Here is a 27,150-nt window from a genome sequence, read left to right as displayed (position 1 = left end):
TACTCTATAACATTAGGAGAGGAGAGGGTCAGTTACTACTACTACTCTATAACATTAGGAGAGGAGAGGGTCAGTTACTACTACTACTCTATAACATTAGGAGAGGAGAGAGTCAGTCACTACTACTACAGTATAACATTAGGAGAGGAGAGAGTCAGTTACTACTACTACTCTATAACATTAGGAGAGGAGATGGTCAGGTACTACTACTACAGTATAACATTAGGAGAGGAGAGGGTCAGTTACTACTACTCTATAACATTAGGAGAGGAGAGAGTCAGTTACTACTACTACTCTATAACATTAGGAGAGGAGAGTGTCAGTTACTACTAGTACTCTATAACATTAGGAGAGGAGAGGGTCAGTTACTACTACTACTCTATAACATTAGGAGAGGAGAGTGTCAGTTACTACTACTACTCTATAACATTAGGAGAGGAGAGGGTCAGTTACTACTACTACTCTATAACATTAGGAGAGGAGAGGGTCAGTTACTACTACTACTCTATAACATTAGGAGAGGAGAGGGTCAGTTACTACTACTACTCTATAACATTAGGAGAGGAGAGAGTCAGTTACTACTAATACTACTCTATAATATTAGGAGAAGAGAGAGTCAGTTACTACTACTACTCTATAACATTAGGAGAGGAGAGTGTCAGTTACTACTACTACTCTATAACATTAGGAGAGGAGAGAGTCAGTTACTACTACTACTCTATAACATTAGGAGAGGAGAGAGTCATTTACTACTACTACTCTATAACATTAGGAGAGGACAGAGTCAGTTACTACTACTACTCTATAACATTAGGAGAGGAGAGAGTCAGTTACTACTACTACTCTATAACATTATGAGAGGAGAGTGTCAGTTACTACTACTACTACTCTATAACATTAGGAGAGGAGAGAGTCAGTTACGACTACTACTCTATAACATTAGGAGCTGAGAGGGTCAGTTACTACTACTACTCTATAACATTAGGAGAGGAGAGTGTCAGTTACTACTACAACTCTATAACATTAGGAGAGGAGAGTGTCAGCTACAACTACTACTCTATAACATTAGGAGAAGAGAGAGTCAGTTACTACTACTACTCTATACCATTAGGAGGATAGAGGGTCATTTACTACTACTACTCTATAACATTAGGAGAGGAGAGTGTCAGTTACTACTACTACTCTATAACATTAGGAGAGGAGAGGGTCAGTTACTACTACTACTCTATAACATTAGGAGAGGAGAGTGTCAGTTACTACTAATACTACTCTATAACATTAGGAGAGGAGAGTGTCAGTTACTACTACTACTCTATAACATTAGGAGAGGAGAGGGTCAGTTACTACTACTACTACTCTATAACATTAGGAGAGGAGAGAGTCAGTTACTACTAATACTACTCTATAACATTAGGAGAAGAGAGAGTCAGTGACTACTACTACTCTATAACATTAGGAGAGGAGCGTGTCAGTTACTACTACTACTCTATAACATTAGGAGAGGAGAGTGTCAGTTACTACTACTACTCTATAACATTAGGAGAGGAGAGGGTCAGTTACTACTACTACTCTATAACATTATGAGAGGAGAGTGTCAGTTACTACTACAACTCTATAACATTAGGAGAGGAGAGTGTCAGCTACAACTACTACTCTATAACATTAGGAGAAGAGAGAGTCAGTTACTACTACTACTCTATAACATTAGGAGAGGAGAGTGTCAGTTACTACTACTACTCTATAACATTAGGAGAGGAGAGGGTCAGTTACTACTACTACTCTATAACATTAGGAGAGGAGAGGGTCAGTTACTACTACTACTACTCTATAACATTAGGAGAGGAGAGTGTCAGTTACTACTAATACTACTCTATAACATTAGGAGAGGAGAGTGTCAGCTACAACTACTACTCTATAACATTAGGAGAGGAGAGTGTCAGTTACTACCAATACTACTCTATAACATTAGGAGAGGAGAGTGTCAGTTACTACTAATACTACTCTATAACATTAGGAGAGGAGAGTGTCAGTTACTACTACTACTCTATAACATTAGGAGAGGAGAGGGTCAGTTACTACTACTACTACTACTCTATAACATTAGGAGAGGAGAGAGTCAGTTACTACTAATACTACTCTATAACATTAGGAGAAGAGAGAGTCAGTGACTACTACTACTCTTTAACATTAGGAGAGGAGCGTGTCAGTTACTACTACTACTCTATAACATTAGGAGAGGAGAGTGTCAGTTACTACTACTACTCTATAACATTAGGAGAGGAGAGGGTCAGTTACTACTACTACTCTATAACATTAGGAGAGGAGAGAGTCAGTTACTACTAATACTACTCTATAATATTAGGAGAAGAGAGAGTCAGTTACTACTACTACTCTATAACATTAGGAGAGGAGAGTGTCAGTTACTACTACTACTCTATAACATTAGGAGAGGAGAGAGTCAGTTACTACTACTACTCTATAACATTAGGAGAGGAGAGAGTCAGTTACTTCTACTACTACTCTATAACATTAGGAGAGGAGAGTGTCAGTTACTAATACTACTCTATAACATTAGGAGAGGAGAGAGTCAGTTACTACTACTACTCTATAACATTAGGAGAGGAGAGAGTCAGTTACTACTACTACTCTATAACATTAGGAGAGGAGAGGGTCAGTTACTACTACTACTCTATAACATTAGGAGAGGAGAGGGTCAGTTACTACTACTACTCTATAACATTAGGAGAGGAGAGGGTCAGTTACTACTACTACTCTATAACATTAGGAGAGGAGAGAGTCAGTCACTACTACTACAGTATAACATTAGGAGAGGAGAGAGTCAGTTACTACTACTACTCTATAACATTAGGAGAGGAGATGGTCAGGTACTACTACTACAGTATAACATTAGGAGAGGAGAGGGTCAGTTACTACTACTCTATAACATTAGGAGAGGAGAGAGTCAGTTACTACTACTACTCTATAACATTAGGAGAGGAGAGTGTCAGTTACTACTAGTACTCTATAACATTAGGAGAGGAGAGGGTCAGTTACTACTACTACTCTATAACATTAGGAGAGGAGAGTGTCAGTTACTACTACTACTCTATAACATTAGGAGAGGAGAGGGTCAGTTACTACTACTACTCTATAACATTAGGAGAGGAGAGGGTCAGTTACTACTACTACTCTATAACATTAGGAGAGGAGAGGGTCAGTTACTACTACTACTCTATAACATTAGGAGAGGAGAGAGTCAGTTACTACTAATACTACTCTATAATATTAGGAGAAGAGAGAGTCAGTTACTACTACTACTCTATAACATTAGGAGAGGAGAGTGTCAGTTACTACTACTACTCTATAACATTAGGAGAGGAGAGAGTCAGTTACTACTACTACTCTATAACATTAGGAGAGGAGAGAGTCATTTACTACTACTACTCTATAACATTAGGAGAGGAGAGTGTCAGTTACGACTACTACTCTATAACATTAGGAGAGGAGAGGGTCAGTTACTACTACTACTCTATAACATTAGGAGAGGACAGAGTCAGTTACTACTACTACTACTCTATAACATTAGGAGAGGAGAGTGTCAGTTACTACTACTACTCTATAACATTAGGAGAGGACAGAGTCAGTTACTACTACTACTCTATAACATTAGGAGAGGAGAGAGTCAGTTACTACTACTACTCTATAACATTAGGAGAGGAGAGTGTCAGTTACTACTACTACTACTCTATAACATTAGGAGAGGAGAGAGTCAGTTACGACTACTACTCTATAACATTAGGAGCTGAGAGGGTCAGTTACTACTACTACTCTATAACATTAGGAGAGGAGAGTGTCAGTTACTACTACAACTCTATAACATTAGGAGAGGAGAGTGTCAGCTACAACTACTACTCTATAACATTAGGAGAAGAGAGAGTCAGTTACTACTACTACTCTATACCATTAGGAGAGGAGAGGGTCATTTACTACTACTACTCTATAACATTAGGAGAGGAGAGTGTCAGTTACTACTACTACTCTATAACATTAGGAGAGGAGAGGGTCAGTTACTACTACTACTCTATAACATTAGGAGAGGAGAGTGTCAGTTACTACTAATACTACTCTATAACATTAGGAGAGGAGAGTGTCAGTTACTACTACTACTCTATAACATTAGGAGAGGAGAGGGTCAGTTACTACTACTACTACTCTATAACATTAGGAGAGGAGAGAGTCAGTTACTACTAATACTACTCTATAACATTAGGAGAAGAGAGAGTCAGTGACTACTACTACTCTATAACATTAGGAGAGGAGCGTGTCAGTTACTACTACTACTCTATAACATTAGGAGAGGAGAGTGTCAGTTACTACTACTACTCTATAACATTAGGAGAGGAGAGGGTCAGTTACTACTACTACTCTATAACATTATGAGAGGAGAGTGTCAGTTACTACTACAACTCTATAACATTAGGAGAGGAGAGTGTCAGCTACAACTACTACTCTATAACATTAGGAGAAGAGAGAGTCAGTTACTACTACTACTCTATAACATTAGGAGAGGAGAGTGTCAGTTACTACTAATACTCTATAACATTAGGAGAGGAGAGGGTCAGTTACTACTACTACTCTATAACATTAGGAGAGGAGAGGGTCAGTTACTACTACTACTACTCTATAACATTAGGAGAGGAGAGTGTCAGTTACTACTAATACTACTCTATAACATTAGGAGAGGAGAGTGTCAGCTACAACTACTACTCTATAACATTAGGAGAGGAGAGTGTCAGTTACTACCAATACTACTCTATAACATTAGGAGAGGAGAGTGTCAGTTACTACTAATACTACTCTATAACATTAGGAGAGGAGAGTGTCAGTTACTACTACTACTCTATAACATTAGGAGAGGAGAGGGTCAGTTACTACTACTACTACTACTCTATAACATTAGGAGAGGAGAGAGTCAGTTACTACTAATACTACTCTATAACATTAGGAGAAGAGAGAGTCAGTGACTACTACTACTCTTTAACATTAGGAGAGGAGCGTGTCAGTTACTACTACTACTCTATAACATTAGGAGAGGAGAGTGTCAGTTACTACTACTACTCTATAACATTAGGAGAGGAGAGGGTCAGTTACTACTACTACTCTATAACATTAGGAGAGGAGAGAGTCAGTTACTACTAATACTACTCTATAATATTAGGAGAAGAGAGAGTCAGTTACTACTACTACTCTATAACATTAGGAGAGGAGAGTGTCAGTTACTACTACTACTCTATAACATTAGGAGAGGAGAGAGTCAGTTACTACTACTACTCTATAACATTAGGAGAGGAGAGAGTCAGTTACTTCTACTACTACTCTATAACATTAGGAGAGGAGAGTGTCAGTTACTAATACTACTCTATAACATTAGGAGAGGAGAGAGTCAGTTACTACTACTACTCTATAACATTAGGAGAGGAGAGAGTCAGTTACTACTACTACTCTATAACATTAGGAGAGGAGAGGGTCAGTTACTACTACTACTCTATAACATTAGGAGAGGAGAGGGTCAGTTACTACTACTACTCTATAACATTAGGAGAGGAGAGGGTCAGTTACTACTACTACTCTATAACATTAGGAGAGGAGAGAGTCAGTCACTACTACTACAGTATAACATTAGGAGAGGAGAGAGTCAGTTACTACTACTACTCTATAACATTAGGAGAGGAGATGGTCAGGTACTACTACTACAGTATAACATTAGGAGAGGAGAGGGTCAGTTACTACTACTCTATAACATTAGGAGAGGAGAGAGTCAGTTACTACTACTACTCTATAACATTAGGAGAGGAGAGTGTCAGTTACTACTAGTACTCTATAACATTAGGAGAGGAGAGGGTCAGTTACTACTACTACTCTATAACATTAGGAGAGGAGAGTGTCAGTTACTACTACTACTCTATAACATTAGGAGAGGAGAGGGTCAGTTACTACTACTACTCTATAACATTAGGAGAGGAGAGGGTCAGTTACTACTACTACTACTCTATAACATTAGGAGAGGAGAGTGTCAGTTACTACTAATACTACTCTATAACATTAGGAGAGGAGAGTGTCAGCTACAACTACTACTCTATAACATTAGGAGAGGAGAGTGTCAGTTACTACCAATACTACTCTATAACATTAGGAGAGGAGAGTGTCAGTTACTACTAATACTACTCTATAACATTAGGAGAGGAGAGTGTCAGTTACTACTACTACTCTATAACATTAGGAGAGGAGAGGGTCAGTTACTACTACTACTACTCTATAACATTAGGAGAGGAGAGAGTCAGTTACTACTAATACTACTCTATAATATTAGGAGAAGAGAGAGTCAGTTACTACTACTACTCTATAACATTAGGAGAGGAGAGTGTCAGTTACTACTACTACTCTATAACATTAGGAGAGGAGAGAGTCAGTTACTACTACTACTCTATAACATTAGGAGAGGAGAGTGTCAGTTACTACTACTACTCTATAACATTAGGAGAGGAGAGTGTCAGTTACGACTACTACTCTATAACATTAGGAGAGGAGAGGGTCAGTTACTACTACTACTCTATAACATTAGGAGAGGACAGAGTCAGTTACTACTACTACTACTCTATAACATTAGGAGAGGAGAGTGTCAGTTACTACTACAACTCTATAACATTAGGAGAGGACAGAGTCAGTTACTACTACTACTCTATAACATTAGGAGAGGAGAGAGTCAGTTACTACTACTACTCTATAACATTAGGAGAGGAGAGTGTCAGTTACTACTACTACTACTCTATAACATTAGGAGAGGAGAGAGTCAGTTACGACTACTACTCTATAACATTAGCAGAGGAGAGGGTCAGTTACTACTACTACTCTATAACATTAGGAGAGGAGAGTGTCAGTTACTACTACAACTCTATAACATAAGGAGAGGAGAGTGTCAGCTACAACTACTACTCTATAACATTAGGAGAAGAGAGAGTCAGTTACTACTACTACTCTATAACATTAGGAGAGGAGAGGGTCATTTACTACTACTACTCTATAACATTAGGAGAGGAGAGTGTCAGTTACTACTACTACTCTATAACATTAGGAGAGGAGAGGGTCAGTTACTACTACTACTCTATAACATTAGGAGAGGAGAGTGTCAGTTACTACTAATACTACTCTATAACATTAGGAGAGGAGAGTGTCAGTTACTACTACTACTCTATAACATTAGGAGAGGAGAGGGTCAGTTACTACTACTACTACTCTATAACATTAGGAGAGGAGAGAGTCAGTTACTACTAATACTACTCTATAACATTAGGAGAAGAGAGAGTCAGTGACTACTACTACTCTATAACATTAGGAGAGGAGCGTGTCAGTTACTACTACTACTCTATAACATTAGGAGAGGAGAGTGTCAGATACTACTACTACTCTATAACATTAGGAGAGGAGAGGGTCAGTTACTACTACTACTCTATAACATTATGAGAGGAGAGTGTCAGTTACTACTACAACTCTATAACATTAGGAGAGGAGAGTGTCAGCTACAACTACTACTCTATAACATTAGGAGAAGAGAGAGTCAGTTACTACTACTACTCTATAACATTAGGAGAGGAGAATGTCAGTTACTACTACTACTCTATAACATTAGGAGAGGAGAGGGTCAGTTACTACTACTACTCTATAACATTAGGAGAGGAGAGGGTCAGTTACTACTACTACTACTCTATAACATTAGGAGAGGAGAGTGTCAGTTACTACTAATACTACTCTATAACATTAGGAGAGGAGAGTGTCAGCTACAACTACTACTCTATAACATTAGGAGAGGAGAGTGTCAGTTACTACCAATACTACTCTATAACATTAGGAGAGGAGAGTGTCAGTTACTACTAATACTACTCTATAACATTAGGAGAGGAGAGTGTCAGTTACTACTACTACTCTATAACATTAGGAGAGGAGAGGGTCAGTTACTACTACTACTACTCTATAACATTAGGAGAGGAGAGAGTCAGTTACTACTAATACTACTCTATAACATTAGGAGAAGAGAGAGTCAGTGACTACTACTACTCTTTAACATTAGGAGAGGAGCGTGTCAGTTACTACTACTACTCTATAACATTAGGAGAGGAGAGTGTCAGTTACTACTACTACTCTATAACATTAGGAGAGGAGAGGGTCAGTTACTACTACTACTCTATAACATTAGGAGAGGAGAGAGTCAGTTACTACTAATACTACTCTATAATATTAGGAGAAGAGAGAGTCAGTTACTACTACTACTCTATAACATTAGGAGAGGAGAGTGTCAGTTACTACTACTACTCTATAACATTACGAGAGGAGAGAGTCAGTTACTACTACTACTCTATAACATTAGGAGAGGAGAGAGTCAGTCACTACTACTACTCTATAACATTAGGAGAGGAGAGTGTCAGTTACGACTACTACTCTATAACATTAGGAGAGGAGAGGGTCAGTTACTACTACTACTCTATAACATTAGGAGAGGAGAGAGTCAGTTACTTCTACTACTACTCTATAACATTAGGAGAGGAGATTGTCAAATACTAATACTACTCTATAACATTAGGAGAGGAGAGAGTCAGTTACTACTACTACTCTATAACATTAGGAGAGGAGAGAGTCAGTTACTACTACTACTCTATAACATTAGGAGAGGAGAGGGTCAGTTACTACTACTACTCTATAACATTAGGAGAGGAGAGGGTCAGTTACTACTACTACTCTATAACATTAGGAGAGGAGAGGGTCAGTTACTACTACTACTCTATAACATTAGGAGAGGAGAGAGTCAGTCACTACTACTACAGTATAACATTAGGAGAGGAGAGAGTCAGTTACTACTACTACTCTATAACATTAGGAGAGGAGATGGTCAGGTACTACTACTACAGTATAACATTAGGAGAGGAGAGGGTCAGTTACTACTACTCTATAACATTAGGAGAGGAGAGAGTCAGTTACTACTACTACTCTATAACATTAGGAGAGGAGAGTGTCAGTTACTACTAGTACTCTATAACATTAGGAGAGCGAGAGTCAGTTACTACTACTACTCTATAACATTAGGAGAGGTGAGAGTCAGTTACTACTACTACTACTCTATAACATTAGGAGAGGAGAGAGTCAGTTACTACTACTACTACTCTATAACATTAGGAGAGGAGACGGTCAGTTACTACTACTACTCTATAACATTAGGAGAGGACAGAGTCAGTTACTACTACTACTACTCTATAACATTAGGAGAGGAGAGTGTCAGTTACTACTACTACTCTATAACATTAGGAGAGGACAGAGTCAGTTACTACTACTACTCTATAACATTAGGAGAGGAGAGAGTCAGTTACTACTACTACTCTATAACATTAGGAGAGGAGAGTGTCAGTTACTACTACTACTACTCTATAACATTAGGAGAGGAGAGAGTCAGTTACTACTACTACTCTATAACATTAGGAGAGGAGAGAGTCAGTTACTACTACTACTCTACAACATTAGGAGAGGAGAGAGTCAGTTACTACTACTACTCTACAACATTAGGAGAGGAGAGGGTCAGTTACTACTACTCTATAACATTAGGAGAGGAGGGTCAGTTACTACTACCACTCTATAACATTAGGAGAGGAGAGAGTCAGTTACTACTACTACTACTCTATAACATTAGGAGAGGAGAGGGTCAGTTACTACTACTACTACTCTATAACATTAGGAGAGGAGAGAGTCAGTTACGACTACTACTCTATAACATTAGGAGAGGAGAGGGTCAGTTACTACTACTACTCTATAACATTAGGAGATTAGAGTGTCAGTTACTACTACAACTCTATAACATTAGGAGAGGAGAGTGTCAGCTACAACTACTACTCTATAACATTAGGAGAAGAGAGAGTCAGTTACTACTACTACTCTATAACATTAGGAGAGGAGAGGGTCAGTTACTACTACTACTCTATAACATTAGGAGAGGAGAGTGTCAGTTACTACTACTACTCTATAACATTAGGAGAGGAGAGGGTCAGTTACTACTACTACTCTATAACATTAGGAGAGGAGAGGGTCAGTTACTACTACTACTCTATAACATTAGGAGAGGAGAGTGTCAGTTACTACTTATACTACTCTATAACATTAGGAGAGGAGAGTCTCAGCTACAACTACTACTCTATAACATTAGGAGAGGAGAGTGTCAGTTACTACTAATACTACTCTATAACATTAGGAGAGGAGAGTGTCAGTTACTACTAATACTACTCTATAACATTAGGAGAGGAGAGTGTCAGTTACTACTACTACTCTATAACATTAGGAGAGGAGAGGGTCAGTTACTACTACTACTCTATAACATTAGGAGAGGAGAGAGTCAGTTACTACAAATACTACTCTATAACATTATGAGAAGAGAGAGTCAGTTACAACTACTACTCTATAACATTAGGAGAGGAGAGTGTCAGTTACTACTACTACTCTATAACATTAGGAGAGGAGAGTGTCAGTTACTACTACTACTCTATAACATTAGGAGAGGAGAGGGTCAGTTACTACTACTACTCTATAACATTAGGAGAGGAGAGAGTCAGTTGCTACTAATACTACTCTATAATATTAGGAGAAGAGAGAGTCAGTTACTACTACTACTCTATAACATTAGGAGAGGAGAGTGTCAGTTACTACTACTACTCTATAACATTAGGAGAGGAGAGAGTCAGTTACTACTACTACTCTATAACATTAGGAGATGAGAGAGTCAGTTACTACAAATACTACTCTATAACATTATGAGAAGAGAGAGTCAGTTACTACTACTACTCTATAACATTAGGAGAGGAGAGTGTCAGTTACTACTACTACTCTATAACATTAGGAGAGGTGAGACTCAGTTACTACTACTACTACTCTATAACATTAGGAGAGGAGAGGGTCAGTTACTACGACTACTCTATAACATTTGGAGAGGACAGAGTCAGTTACTACTACTACTACTCTATAACATTAGGAGAGGAGAGAGTCAGTTACTAATACTACTCTACAACATTAGGAGAGGAGAGGGTCAGTTACTACTACTACTCTATAACATTAGGAGAGGAGGGTCAGTTACTACTACCACTCTATAACATTAGGAGAGGAGAGAGTCAGTTACTACTACTACTACTCTATAAAATTAGGAGAGGAGAGGGTCAGTTACTACTACTACTACTCTATAACATTAGGAGAGGAGAGTGTCAGCTACAACTACTACTCTATAACATTAGGAGAAGAGAGAGTCAGTTACTACTACTACTCTATAACATTAGGAGAGGAGAGGGTCAGTTACTACTACTACTCTATAACATTAGGAGAGGAGAGTGTCAGTTACTACTACTACTCTATAACATTAGGAGAGGAGAGAGTCAGTTACTACTACTACTCTACAACATTAGGAGAGGAGAGAGTCAGTTACTACTACTACTCTACAACATTAGGAGAGGAGAGGGTCAGTTACTACTACTCTATAACATTAGGAGAGGAGGGTCAGTTACTACTACCACTCTATAACATTAGGAGAGGAGAGAGTCAGTTACTACTACTACTCTATAACATTAGGAGAGGAGAGGGTCAGTTACTACTACTACTACTCTATAACATTAGGAGAGGAGAGAGTCAGTTACGACTACTACTCTATAACATTAGGAGAGGAGAGGGTCAGTTACTACTACTACTCTATAACATTAGGAGATTAGAGTGTCAGTTACTACTACAACTCTATAACATTAGGAGAGGAGAGTGTCAGCTACAACTACTACTCTATAACATTAGGAGAAGAGAGAGTCAGTTACTACTACTACTCTATAACATTAGGAGAGGAGAGGGTCAGTTACTACTACTACTCTATAACATTAGGAGAGGAGAGTGTCAGTTACTACTACTACTCTATAACATTAGGAGAGGAGAGGGTCAGTTACTACTACTACTCTATAACATTAGGAGAGGAGAGGGTCAGTTACTACTACTACTCTATAACATTAGGAGAGGAGAGTGTCAGTTACTACTTATACTACTCTATAACATTAGGAGAGGAGAGTCTCAGCTACAACTACTACTCTATAACATTAGGAGAGGAGAGTGTCAGTTACTACTAATACTACTCTATAACATTAGGAGAGGAGAGTGTCAGTTACTACTAATACTACTCTATAACATTAGGAGAGGAGAGTGTCAGTTACTACTACTACTCTATAACATTAGGAGAGGAGAGGGTCAGTTACTACTACTACTCTATAACATTAGGAGAGGAGAGAGTCAGTTACTACAAATACTACTCTATAACATTATGAGAAGAGAGAGTCAGTTACAACTACTACTCTATAACATTAGGAGAGGAGAGTGTCAGTTACTACTACTACTCTATAACATTAGGAGAGGAGAGTGTCAGTTACTACTACTACTCTATAACATTAGGAGAGGAGAGGGTCAGTTACTACTACTACTCTATAACATTAGGAGAGGAGAGAGTCAGTTGCTACTAATACTACTCTATAATATTAGGAGAAGAGAGAGTCAGTTACTACTACTACTCTATAACATTAGGAGAGGAGAGTGTCAGTTACTACTACTACTCTATAACATTAGGAGAGGAGAGAGTCAGTTACTACTACTACTCTATAACATTAGGAGAGGAGAGAGTCAGTTACTACAAATACTACTCTATAACATTATGAGAAGAGAGAGTCAGTTACTACTACTACTCTATAACATTAGGAGAGGAGAGTGTCAGTTACTACTACTACTCTATAACATTAGGAGAGGTGAGAGTCAGTTACTACTACTACTACTCTATAACATTAGGAGAGGAGAGGGTCAGTTACTACGACTACTCTATAACATTTGGAGAGGACAGAGTCAGTTACTACTACTACTACTCTATAACATTAGGAGAGGAGAGAGTCAGTTACTACTACTACTTCTCTATAACATTAGGAGAGGAGAGGGTCAGTTACTACTACTACTCTATAACATTAGGAGAGGACAGAGTCAGTTACTACTACTACTACTCTATAACATTAGGAGAGGAGAGTGTCAGTTACTACTACTACTCTATAACATTAGGAGAGGAGAGAGTCAGTTACTAATACTACTCTACAACATTAGGAGAGGAGAGGGTCAGTTACTACTACTACTCTATAACATTAGGAGAGGAGGGTCAGTTACTACTACCACTCTATAACATTAGGAGAGGAGAGAGTCAGTTACTACTACTACTACTCTATAAAATTAGGAGAGGAGAGGGTCAGTTACTACTACTACTACTCTATAACATTAGGAGAGGAGAGTGTCAGCTACAACTACTACTCTATAACATTAGGAGAAGAGAGAGTCAGTTACTACTACTACTCTATAACATTAGGAGAGGAGAGGGTCAGTTACTACTACTACTCTATAACATTAGGAGAGGAGAGTGTCAGTTACTACTACTACTCTATAACATTAGGAGAGGAGAGGGTCAGTTACTACTACTACTCTATAACATTAGGAGAGGAGAGGGTCAGTTACTACTACTACTACTCTATAACATTAGGAGAGGAGAGTGTCAGTTACTACTAATACTACTCTATAACATTAGGAGAGGAGAGTGTCAGCTACAACTACTACTCTATAACATTAGGAGAGGAGAGTGTCAGTTACTACCAATACTACTCTATAACATTAGGAGAGGAGAGTGTCAGTTACTACTAATACTACTCTATAACATTAGGAGAGGAGAGTGTCAGTTACTACTACTACTCTATAACATTAGGAGAGGAGAGGGTCAGTTACTACTACTACTACTCTATAACATTAGGAGAGGAGAGAGTCAGTTACTACTAATACTACTCTATAACATTAGGAGAGGAGAGTGTCAGCTACAACTACTACTCTATAACATTAGGAGAGGAGAGTGTCAGTTACTACCAATACTACTCTATAACATTAGGAGAGGAGAGTGTCAGTTACTACTAATACTACTCTATAACATTAGGAGAGGAGAGTGTCAGTTACTACTACTACTCTATAACATTAGGAGAGGAGAGGGTCAGTTACTACTACTACTACTCTATAACATTAGGAGAGGAGAGAGTCAGTTACTACTAATACTACTCTATAACATTAGGAGAAGAGAGAGTCAGTGACTACTACTACTCTTTAACATTAGGAGAGGAGCGTGTCAGTTACTACTACTACTCTATAACATTAGGAGAGGAGAGTGTCAGTTACTACTACTACTCTATAACATTAGGAGAGGAGAGGGTCAGTTACTACTACTACTCTATAACATTAGGAGAGGAGAGGGTCAGTTACTACTACTACTCTATAACATTAGGAGAGGAGAGGGTCAGTTACTACTACTACTCTATAACATTAGGAGAGGAGAGAGTCAGTCACTACTACTACTCTATAACATTAGGAGAGGAGAGAGTCAGTTACTACTACTACTCTATAACATTAGGAGAGGAGAGAGTCAGTTACTACTACTACAGTATAACATTAGGAGAGGAGAGGGTCAGTTACTACTACTACTCTATAACATTAGGAGAGGAGAGAGTCAGTTACTACTACTACTCTATAACATTAGGAGAGGAGAGGGTCAGTTACTACTACTACTCTATAACATTAGGAGAGGAGAGGGTCAGTTACTACTACTACTCTATAACATTAGGAGAGGAGAGGGTCAGTTACTACTACTACTACTCTATAACATTAGGAGAGGAGAGAGTCAGTTAATACTACTACTACTCTATAACATTAGGAGAGGAGAGGGTCAGTTACTACTACTACTCTATAACATTAGGAGAGGACAGAGTCAGTTACTACTACTACTACTACTCTATAACATTAGGAGAGGAGAGTGTCAGTTACTACTACTACTCTATAACATTAGGAGAGGACAGAGTCAGTTACTACTACTACTCTATAACATTAGGAGAGGAGAGAGTCAGTTACTACTACTACTCTATAACATTAGGAGAGGAGAGTGTCAGTTACTACTACTACTACTCTATAACATTAGGAGAGGAGAGAGTCAGTTACTACTACTACTCTATAACATTAGGAGAGGAGAGGGTCAGTTACTACTACTACTCTATAACATTAGGAGAGGAGAGAGTCAGTTACTACTACTACTCTACAACATTAGGAGAGGAGAGAGTCAGTTACTAGTACTACTCTACAACATTAGGAGAGGAGAGGGTCAGTTACTACTACTACTCTATAACATTAGGAGAGGAGAGAGTCAGTTACTACTACTACTACTCTATAACATTAGGAGATGAGAGGGTCAGTTACTACTACTACTACTCTATAACATTAGGAGAGGAGAGAGTCAGTTACTACTACTACTCTATAACATTAGGAGAGGAGAGGGTCAGTTACTACTACTACTCTATAAAATTAGGAGAGGAGAGTGTCAGTTACTACTACAACTCTATAACATTAGGAGAGGAGAGTGTCAGCTACAACTACTACTCTATAACATTAGGAGAAGAGAGAGTCAGTTACTACTACTACTCTATAACATTAGGAGAGGAGAGGGTCAGTTACTACTACTACTCTATAACATTAGGAGAGGAGAGTGTCAGTTACTACTACTACTCTATAACATTAGGAGAGGAGAGGGTCAGTTACTACTACTACTCTATAACATTAGGAGAGGAGAGGGTCAGTTACTACTACTACTACTCTATAACATTAGGAGAGGAGAGTGTCAGTTACTACTAATACTACTCTATAACATTAGGAGAGGAGAGTGTCAGCTACTACTACTACTACTCTATAACATTAGGAGAGGAGAGTGTCAGTTACTACCAATACTACTCTATAACATTAGGAGAGGAGAGTGTCAGTTACTACTAATACTACTCTATAACATTAGGAGAGGAGAGTGTCAGTTACTACTACTACTCTATAACATTAGGAGAGGAGAGTGTCAGTTACTACTACTACTCTATAACATTAGGAGAGGAGAGGGTCAGTTACTACTACTACTCTATAACATTAGGAGAGGAGAGTGTCAGTTACTACTACAACTCTATAACATTAGGAGAGGAGAGTGTCAGCTACAACTACTACTCTATAACATTAGGAGAAGAGAGAGTCAGTTACTACTACTACTCTATAACATTAGGAGAGGAGAGGGTCAGTTACTACTACTACTCTATAACATTAGGAGAGGAGAGTGTCAGTTACTACTACTACTCTATAACATTAGGAGAGGAGAGGGTCAGTTACTACTACTACTCTATAACATTAGGAGAGGAGAGGGTCAGTTACTACTACTACTACTCTATAACATTAGGAGAGGAGAGTGTCAGTTACTACTAATACTACTCTATAACATTAGGAGAGGAGAGTGTCAGCTTGTCAGCTACAACTACTACTCTATAACATTAGGAGAGGAGAGTGTCAGTTACTACCAATACTACTCTATAACATTAGGAGAGGAGAGTGTCAGTTACTACTAATACTACTCTATAACATTAGGAGAGGAGAGTGTCAGTTACTACTACTACTCTATAACATTAGGAGAGGAGAGGGTCAGTTACTACTACTACTACTCTATAACATTAGGAGAGGGGAGAGTCAGTTACTACTAATACTACTCTATAACATTAGGAGAAGAGAGAGTCAGTGACTACTACTACTCTTTAACATTAGGAGAGGAGCGTGTCAGTTACTACTACTACTCTATAACATTAGGAGAGGAGAGTGTCAGTTACTACTACTACTCTATAACATTAGGAGAGGAGAGGGTCAGTTACTACTACTACTCTATAACATTAGGAGAGGAGAGAGTCAGTTACTACTACTACTCTACAACATTAGGAGAGGAGAGAGTCAGTTACTAGTACTACTCTACAACATTAGGAGAGGAGAGGGTCAGTTACTACTACTACTCTATAACATTAGGAGAGGAGAGAGTCAGTTACTACTACTACTACTCTATAACATTAGGAGATGAGAGGGTCAGTTACTACTACTACTACTCTATAACATTAGGAGAGGAGAGAGTCAGTTACTACTACTACTCTATAACATTAGGAGAGGAGAGGGTCAGTTACTACTACTACTCTATAAAATTAGGAGAGGAGAGTGTCAGTTACTACTACAACTCTATAACATTAGGAGAGGAGAGTGTCAGCTACAACTACTACTCTATAACATTAGGAGAAGAGAGAGTCAGTTACTACTACTACTCTATAACATTAGGAGAGGAGAGGGTCAGTTACTACTACTACTCTATAACATTAGGAGAGGAGAGTGTCAGTTACTACTACTACTCTATAACATTAGGATAGGAGAGGGTCAGTTACTACTACTACTCTATAACATTAGGAGAGGAGAGGGTCAGTTACTACTACTACTACTCTATAACATTAGGAGAGGAGAGTGTCAGTTACTACTAATACTACTCTATAACATTAGGAGAGGAGAGTGTCAGCTACAACTACTACTCTATAACATTAGGAGAGGAGAGTGTCAGTTACTACCAATACTACTCTATAACATTAGGAGAGGAGAGTGTCAGTTACTACTAATACTACTCTATAACATTAGGAGAGGAGAGTGTCAGTTACTACTACTACTCTATAACATTAGGAGAGGAGAGTGTCAGTTACTACTACTACTCTATAACATTAGGAGAGGAGAGGGTCAGTTACTACTACTACTCTATAACATTAGGAGAGGAGAGTGTCAGTTACTACTACAACTCTATAACATTAGGAGAGGAGAGTGTCAGCTACAACTACTACTCTATAACATTAGGAGAAGAGAGAGTCAGTTACTACTACTACTCTATAACATTAGGAGAGGAGAGGGTCAGTTACTACTACTACTCTATAACATTAGGAGAGGAGAGTGTCAGTTACTACTACTACTCTATAACATTAGGAGAGGAGAGGGTCAGTTACTACTACTACTCTATAACATTAGGAGAGGAGAGGGTCAGTTACTATTACTACTACTCTATAACATTAGGAGAGGAGAGTGTCAGTTACTACTAATACTACTCTATAACATTAGGAGAGGAGAGTGTCAGCTTGTCAGCTACAACTACTACTCTATAACATTAGGAGAGGAGAGTGTCAGTTACTACCAATACTACTCTATAACATTAGGAGAGGAGAGTGTCAGTTACTACTAATACTACTCTATAACATTAGGAGAGGAGAGTGTCAGTTACTACTACTACTCTATAACATTAGGAGAGGAGAGGGTCAGTTACTACTACTACTACTCTATAACATTAGGAGAGGGGAGAGTCAGTTACTACTAATACTACTCTATAACATTAGGAGAAGAGAGAGTCAGTGACTACTACTACTCTTTAACATTAGGAGAGGAGCGTGTCAGTTACTACTACTACTCTATAACATTAGGAGAGGAGAGTGTCAGTTACTACTACTACTCTATAACATTAGGAGAGGAGAGGGTCAGTTACTACTACTACTCTATAACATTAGGAGAGGAGAGAGTCAGTTACTACTAATACTACTCTATAATATTAGGAGAAGAGAGAGTCAGTTACTACTACTACTCTATAACATTAGGAGAGGAGAGTGTCAGTTACTACTACTACTCTATAACATTAGGAGAGGAGAGAGTCAGTTACTACTACTACTCTATAACATTAGGAGAGGAGAGAGTCATTTACTACTACTACTCTATAACATTAGGAGAGGAGAGTGTCAGTTACGACTACTACTCTATAACATTAGGAGAGGAGAGGGTCAGTTACTACTACTACTCTATAACATTAGGAGAGGACAGAGTCAGTTACTACTACTACTACTCTATAACATTAGGAGAGGAGAGTGTCAGTTACTACTACTACTCTATAACATTAGGAGAGGACAGAGTCAGTTACTACTACTACTCTATAACATTAGGAGAGGAGAGAGTCAGTTACTACTACTACTCTATAACATTAGGAGAGGAGAGTGTCAGTTACTACTACTACTACTCTATAACATTAGGAGAGGAGAGAGTCAGTTACGACTACTACTCTATAACATTAGGAGAGGAGAGGGTCAGTTACTACTACTACTCTATAACATTAGGAGAGGAGAGTGTCAGTTACTACTACAACTCTATAACATTAGGAGAGGAGAGTGTCAGCTACAACTACTACTCTATAACATTAGGAGAAGAGAGAGTCAGTTACTACTACTACTCTATAACATTAGGAGAGGAGAGGGTCATTTACTACTACTACTCTATAACATTAGGAGAGGAGAGTGTCAGTTACTACTACTACTCTATAACATTAGGAGAGGAGAGGGTCAGTTACTACTACTACTCTATAAGATTAGGAGAGGAGAGTGTCAGTTACTACTAATACTACTCTATAACATTAGGAGAGGAGAGTGTCAGTTACTACTACTACTCTATAACATTAGGAGAGGAGAGGGTCAGTTACTACTACTACTACTCTATAACATTAGGAGAGGAGAGAGTCAGTTACTACTAATACTACTCTATAACATTAGGAGAAGAGAGAGTCAGTGACTACTACTACTCTATAACATTAGGAGAGGAGCGTGTCAGTTACTACTACTACTCTATAACATTAGGAGAGGAGAGTGTCAGTTACTACTACTACTCTATAACATTAGGAGAGGAGAGGGTCAGTTACTACTACTACTCTATAACATTAGGAGAGGAGAGTGTCAGTTACTACTACAACTCTATAACATTAGGAGAGGAGAGTGTCAGCTACAACTACTACTCTATAACATTAGGAGAAGAGAGAGTCAGTTACTACTACTACTCTATAACATTAGGAGAGGAGAGGGTCAGTTACTACTACTACTCTATAACATTAGGAGAGGAGAGTGTCAGTTACTACTACTACTCTATAACATTAGGAGAGGAGAGGGTCAGTTACTACTACTACTCTCTAACATTAGGAGAGGAGAGGGTCAGTTACTACTACTACTACTCTATAACATTAGGAGAGGAGAGTGTCTGTTACTACTAATACTACTCTATAACATTAGGAGAGGAGAGTGTCAGCTACAACTACTACTCTATAACATTAGGAGAGGAGAGTGTCAGTTACTACCAATACTACTCTATAACATTAGGAGAGGAGAGTGTCAGTTACTACTAATACTACTCTATAACATTAGGAGAGGAGAGTGTCAGTTACTACTACTACTCTATAACATTAGGAGAGGAGAGGGTCAGTTACTACTACTACTACTCTATAACATTAGGAGAGGAGAGAGTCAGTTACTACTAATACTACTCTATAACATTAGGAGAAGAGAGAGTCAGTGACTACTACTACTCTTTAACATTAGGAGAGGAGCGTGTCAGTTACTACTACTACTCTATAACATTAGGAGAGGAGAGTGTCAGTTACTACTACTACTCTATAACATTAGGAGAGGAGAGGGTCAGTTACTACTACTACTCTATAACATTAGGAGAGGAGAGAGTCAGTTACTACTAATACTACTCTATAATATTAGGAGAAGAGAGAGTCAGTTACTACTACTACTCTATAACATTAGGAGAGGACTACTCTACAACATTAGGAGAGGAGAGAGTCAGTTACTAGTACTACTCTACAACATTAGGAGAGGAGAGGGTCAGTTACTACTACTACTCTATAACATTAGGAGAGGAGGAGAGAGTCAGTTACTACTACTACTACTCTATAACATTAGGAGAGGAGAGGGTCAGTTACTACTACTACTACTCTATAACATTAGGAGAGGAGAGAGTCAGTTACGACTACTACTCTATAACATTAGGAGAGGAGAGGGTCAGTTACTACTACTACTCTATAACATTAGGAGAGGAGAGTGTCAGTTACTACTACAACTCTATAACATTAGGAGAGGAGAGTGTCAGCTACAACTACTACTCTATAACATTAGGAGAAGAGAGAGTCAGTTACTACTACTACTCTATAACATTAGGAGAGGAGAGGGTCAGTTACTACTACTACTCTATAACATTAGGAGAGGAGAGTGTCAGTTACTACTACTACTCTATAACATTAGGAGAGGAGAGGGTCAGTTACTACTACTACTCTATAACATTAGGAGAGGAGAGTGTCAGTTACTACTAATACTACTCTATAACATTAGGAGAGGAGAGTGTCAGTTACTACTACTACTCTATAACATTAGGAGAGGAGAGGGTCAGTTACTACTACTACTACTCTATAACATTAGGAGAGGAGAGAGTCAGTTACTACTAATACTACTCTATAACATTAGGAGAAGAGAGAGTCAGTGACTACTACTACTCTATAACATTAGGAGAGGAGCGTGTCAGTTACTACTACTACTCTATAACATTAGGAGAGGAGAGTGTCAGTTACTACTACTACTCTATAACATTAGGAGAGGAGAGGGTCAGTTACTACTACTACTCTATAACATTAGGAGAGGAGAGTGTCAGTTACTACTACAACTCTATAACATTAGGAGAGGAGAGTGTCAGCTACAACTACTACTCTATAACATTAGGAGAAGAGAGAGTCAGTTACTACTACTACTCTATAACATTAGGAGAGGAGAGGGTCAGTTACTACTACTACTCTATAACATTAGGAGAGGAGAGTGTCAGTTACTACTACTACTCTATAACATTAGGAGAGGAGAGGGTCAGTTACTACTACTACTCTATAACATTAGGAGAGGAGAGGGTCAGTTACTACTACTACTACTCTATAACATTAGGAGAGGAGAGTGTCAGTTACTACTAATACTACTCTATAACATTAGGAGAGGAGAGTGTCAGCTACAACTACTACTCTATAACATTAGGAGAGGAGAGTGTCAGTTACTACCAATACTACTCTATAACATTAGGAGAGGAGAGTGTCAGTTACTACTACTACTCTATAACATTAGGAGAGGAGAGGGTCAGTTACTACTACTACTACTCTATAACATTAGGAGAGGAGAGAGTCAGTTACTACTAATACTACTCTATAACATTAGGAGAAGAGAGAGTCAGTGACTACTACTACTCTTTAACATTAGGAGAGGAGCGTGTCAGTTACTACTACTACTCTATAACATTAGGAGAGGAGAGTGTCAGTTACTACTACTACTCTATAACATTAGGAGAGGAGAGGGTCAGTTACTACTACTACTCTATAACATTAGGAGAGGAGAGAGTCAGTTACTACTAATACTACTCTATAATATTAGGAGAAGAGAGAGTCAGTTACTACTACTACTCTATAACATTAGGAGAGGAGAGTGTCAGTTACTACTACTACTCTATAACATTAGGAGAGGAGAGAGTCAGTTACTACTACTACTCTATAACATTAGGAGAGGAGAGAGTCAGTTACTACTACTACTCTATAACATTAGGAGAGGAGAGTGTCAGTTACGACTACTACTCTATAACATTAGGAGAGGAGAGGGTCAGTTACTACTACTACTCTATAACATTAGGAGAGGAGAGAGTCAGTTACTTCTACTACTACTCTATAACATTAGGAGAGGAGAGTGTCAGTTACTAATACTACTCTATAACATTAGGAGAGGAGAGAGTCAGTTACTACTACTACTCTATAACATTAGGAGAGGAGAGAGTCAGTTACTACTACTACTCTATAACATTAGGAGAGGAGAGGGTCAGTTACTACTACTACTCTATAACATTAGGAGAGGAGAGGGTCAGTTACTACTACTACTCTATAACATTAGGAGAGGAGAGGGTCAGTTACTACTACTACTCTATAACATTAGGAGAGGAGAGAGTCAGTCACTACTACTACAGTATAACATTAGGAGAGGAGAGAGTCAGTTACTACTACTACTCTATAACATTAGGAGAGGAGATGGTCAGGTACTACTACTACAGTATAACATTAGGAGAGGAGAGGGTCAGTTACTACTACTCTATAACATTAGGAGAGGAGAGAGTCAGTTACTACTACTACTCTATAACATTAGGAGAGGAGAGTGTCAGTTACTACTAGTACTCTATAACATTAGGAGAGGAGAGGGTCAGTTACTACTACTACTCTATAACATTAGGAGAGGTGAGAGTCAGTTACTACTACTACTACTCTATAACATTAGGAGAGGAGAGAGTCAGTTACTACTACTACTACTCTATAACATTAGGAGAGGAGACGGTCAGTTACTACTACTACTCTATAACATTAGGAGAGGACAGAGTCAGTTACTACTACTACTACTCTATAACATTAGGAGAGGAGAGTGTCAGTTACTACTACTACTCTATAACATTAGGAGAGGACAGAGTCAGTTACTACTACTACTCTATAACATTAGGAGAGGAGAGAGTCAGTTACTACTACTACTCTATAACATTAGGAGAGGAGAGTGTCAGTTACTACTATTACTACTCTATAACATTAGGAGAGGAGAGAGTCAGTTACTACTACTACTCTATAACATTAGGAGAGGAGAGAGTCAGTTACTACTACTACTCTACAACATTAGGAGAGGAGAGAGTCAGTTACTACTACTACTCTACAACATTAGGAGAGGAGAGGGTCAGTTACTACTACTCTATAACATTAGGAGAGGAGGGTCAGTTACTACTACCACTCTATAACATTAGGAGAGGAGAGAGTCAGTTACTACTACTACTACTCTATAACATTAGGAGAGGAGAGGGTCAGTTACTACTACTACTACTCTATAACATTAGGAGAGGAGAGAGTCAGTTACGACTACTACTCTATAACATTAGGAGAGGAGAGGGTCAGTTACTACTACTACTCTATAACATTAGGAGAGGAGAGTGTCAGTTACTACTACTACTCTATAACATTAGGAGAGGAGAGTGTCAGTTACTACTACTACTCTATAACATTAGGAGAGGAGAGGGTCAGTTACTACTACTACTCTATAACATTAGGAGAGGAGAGGGTCAGTTACTACTACTACTCTATAACATTAGGAGAGGAGAGTGTCAGTTACTACTTATACTACTCTATAACATTAGGAGAGGAGAGTCTCAGCTACAACTACTACTCTATAACATTAGGAGAGGAGAGTGTCAGTTACTACTAATACTACTCTATAACATTAGGAGAGGAGAGTGTCAGTTACTATTAATACTACTCTATAACATTAGGAGAGGAGAGTGTCAGTTACTACTACTACTCTATAACATTAGGAGAGGAGAGGGTCAGTTTCTACTACTACTCTATAACATTAGGAGAGGAGAGAGTCAGTTACTACAAATACTACTCTATAACATTATGAGAAGAGAGAGTCAGTTACAACTACTACTCTATAACATTAGGAGAGGAGAGTGTCAGTTACTACTACTACTCTATAACATTAGGAGAGGAGAGTGTCAGTTACTACTACTACTCTATAACATTAGGAGAGGAGAGGGTCAGTTACTACTACTACTCTATAACATTAGGAGAGGAGAGAGTCAGTTGCTACTAATACTACTCTACAATATTAGGAGAAGAGAGAGTCAGTTACTACTACTACTCTATAACATTAGGAGAGGAGAGTGTCAGTTACTACTACTACTCTATAACATTAGGAGAGGAGAGAGTCAGTTACTACTACTACTCTATAACATTAGGAGAGGAGAGAGTCAGTTACTACAAATACTACTCTATAACATTATGAGAAGAGAGAGTCAGTTACTACTACTACTCTATAACATTAGGAGAGGAGAGTGTCAGTTACTACTACTACTCTATAACATTAGGAGAGGTGAGAGTCAGTTACTACTACTACTACTCTATAACATTAGGAGAGGAGAGGGTCAATTACTACTACTACTCTATAACATTTGGAGAGGACAGAGTCAGTTACTACTACTACTACTCTATAACATTAGGAGAGGAGAGAGTCAGTTACTACTACTACTACTCTATAACATTAGGAGAGGAGAGGGTCAGTTACTACTACTACTCTATAACATTAGGAGAGGACAGAGTCAGTTACTACTACTACTACTCTATAACATTAGGAGAGGAGAGTGTCAGTTACTACTACTACTCTATAACATTAGGAGAGGAGAGAGTCAGTTACTAATACTACTCTACAACATTAGGAGAGGAGAGGGTCAGTTACTACTACTACTCTATAACATTAGGAGAGGAGGGTCAGTTACTACTACCACTCTATAACATTAGGAGAGGAGAGAGTCAGTTACTACTACTACTACTCTATAAAATTAGGAGAGGAGAGGGTCAGTTACTACTACTACTACTCTATAACATTAGGAGAGGAGAGTGTCAGCTACAACTACTACTCTATAACATTAGGAGAAGAGAGAGTCAGTTACTACTACTACTCTATAACATTAGGAGAGGAGAGGGTCAGTTACTACTACTACTCTATAACATTAGGAGAGGAGAGTGTCAGTTACTACTACTACTCTATAACATTAGGAGAGGAGAGGGTCAGTTACTACTACTACTCTATAACATTAGGAGAGGAGAGGGTCAGTTACTACTACTACTACTCTATAACATTAGGAGAGGAGAGTGTCAGTTACTACTAATACTACTCTATAACATTAGGAGAGGAGAGTGTCAGCTACAACTACTACTCTATAACATTAGGAGAGGAGAGTGTCAGTTACTACCAATACTACTCTATAACATTAGGAGAGGAGAGTGTCAGTTACTACTAATACTACTCTATAACATTAGGAGAGGAGAGTGTCAGTTACTACTACTACTCTATAACATTAGGAGAGGAGAGGGTCAGTTACTACTACTACTACTCTATAACATTAGGAGAGGAGAGAGTCAGTTACTACTAATACTACTCTATAACATTAGGAGAAGAGAGAGTCAGTGACTACTACTACTCTTTAACATTAGGAGAGGAGCGTGTCAGTTACTACTACTACTCTATAACATTAGGAGAGGAGAGTGTCAGTTACTACTACTACTCTATAACATTAGGAGAGGAGAGGGTCAGTTACTACTACTACTCTATAACATTAGGAGAGGAGAGAGTCAGTTACTACTAATACTACTCTATAATATTAGGAGAAGAGAGAGTCAGTTACTACTACTACTCTATAACATTAGGAGAGGAGAGTGTCAGTTACTACTACTACTCTATAACATTAGGAGAGGAGAGAGTCAGTTACTACTACTACTCTATAACATTAGGAGAGGAGAGAGTCAGTTACTACTAATACTACTCTATAATATTAGGAGAAGAGAGAGTCAGTTACTACTACTACTCTATAACATTAGGAGAGGAGAGTGTCAGTTACTACTACTACTCTATAACATTAGGAGAGGAGAGTGTCAGTTACGACTACTACTCTATAACATTAGGAGAGGAGAGGGTCAGTTACTACTACTACTCTATAACATTAGGAGAGGAGAGAGTCAGTTACTTCTACTACTACTCTATAACATTAGGAGAGGAGAGTGTCAGTTACTAATACTACTCTATAACATTAGGAGAGGAGAGAGTCAGTTACTACTACTACTCTATAACATTAGGAGAGGAGAGAGTCAGTTACTACTACTACTCTATAACATTAGGAGAGGAGAGGGTCAGTTACTACTACTACTCTATAACATTAGGAGAGGAGAGGGTCAGTTACTACTACTACTCTATAACATTAGGAGAGGAGAGGGTCAGTTACTACTACTACTCTATAACATTAGGAGAGGAGAGAGTCAGTCACTACTACTACAGTATAACATTAGGAGAGGAGAGAGTCAGTTACTACTACTACTCTATAACATTAGGAGAGGAGATGGTCAGGTACTACTACTACAGTATAACATTAGGAGAGGAGAGGGTCAGTTACTACTACTCTATAACATTAGGAGAGGAGAGAGTCAGTTACTACTACTACTCTATAACATTAGGAGAGGAGAGTGTCAGTTACTACTAGTACTCTATAACATTAGGAGAGGAGAGGGTCAGTTACTACTACTACTCTATAACATTAGGAGAGGTGAGAGTCAGTTACTACTACTACTACTCTATAACATTAGGAGAGGAGAGAGTCAGTTACTACTACTACTACTCTATAACATTAGGAGAGGAGACGGTCAGTTACTACTACTACTCTATAACATTAGGAGAGGACAGAGTCAGTTACTACTACTACTAC

The sequence above is a fragment of the Salmo salar genome, chromosome 07 (genome assembly GCF_965601325.2).
Source record: "Salmo salar chromosome 07, fSalSal1, whole genome shotgun sequence".
Taxonomy (NCBI): Eukaryota; Metazoa; Chordata; class Actinopteri; order Salmoniformes; family Salmonidae; genus Salmo; species Salmo salar.
The sequence above is the reverse complement of the archived record's forward strand: the minus strand, read 5'-3'. Positions refer to the sequence as shown.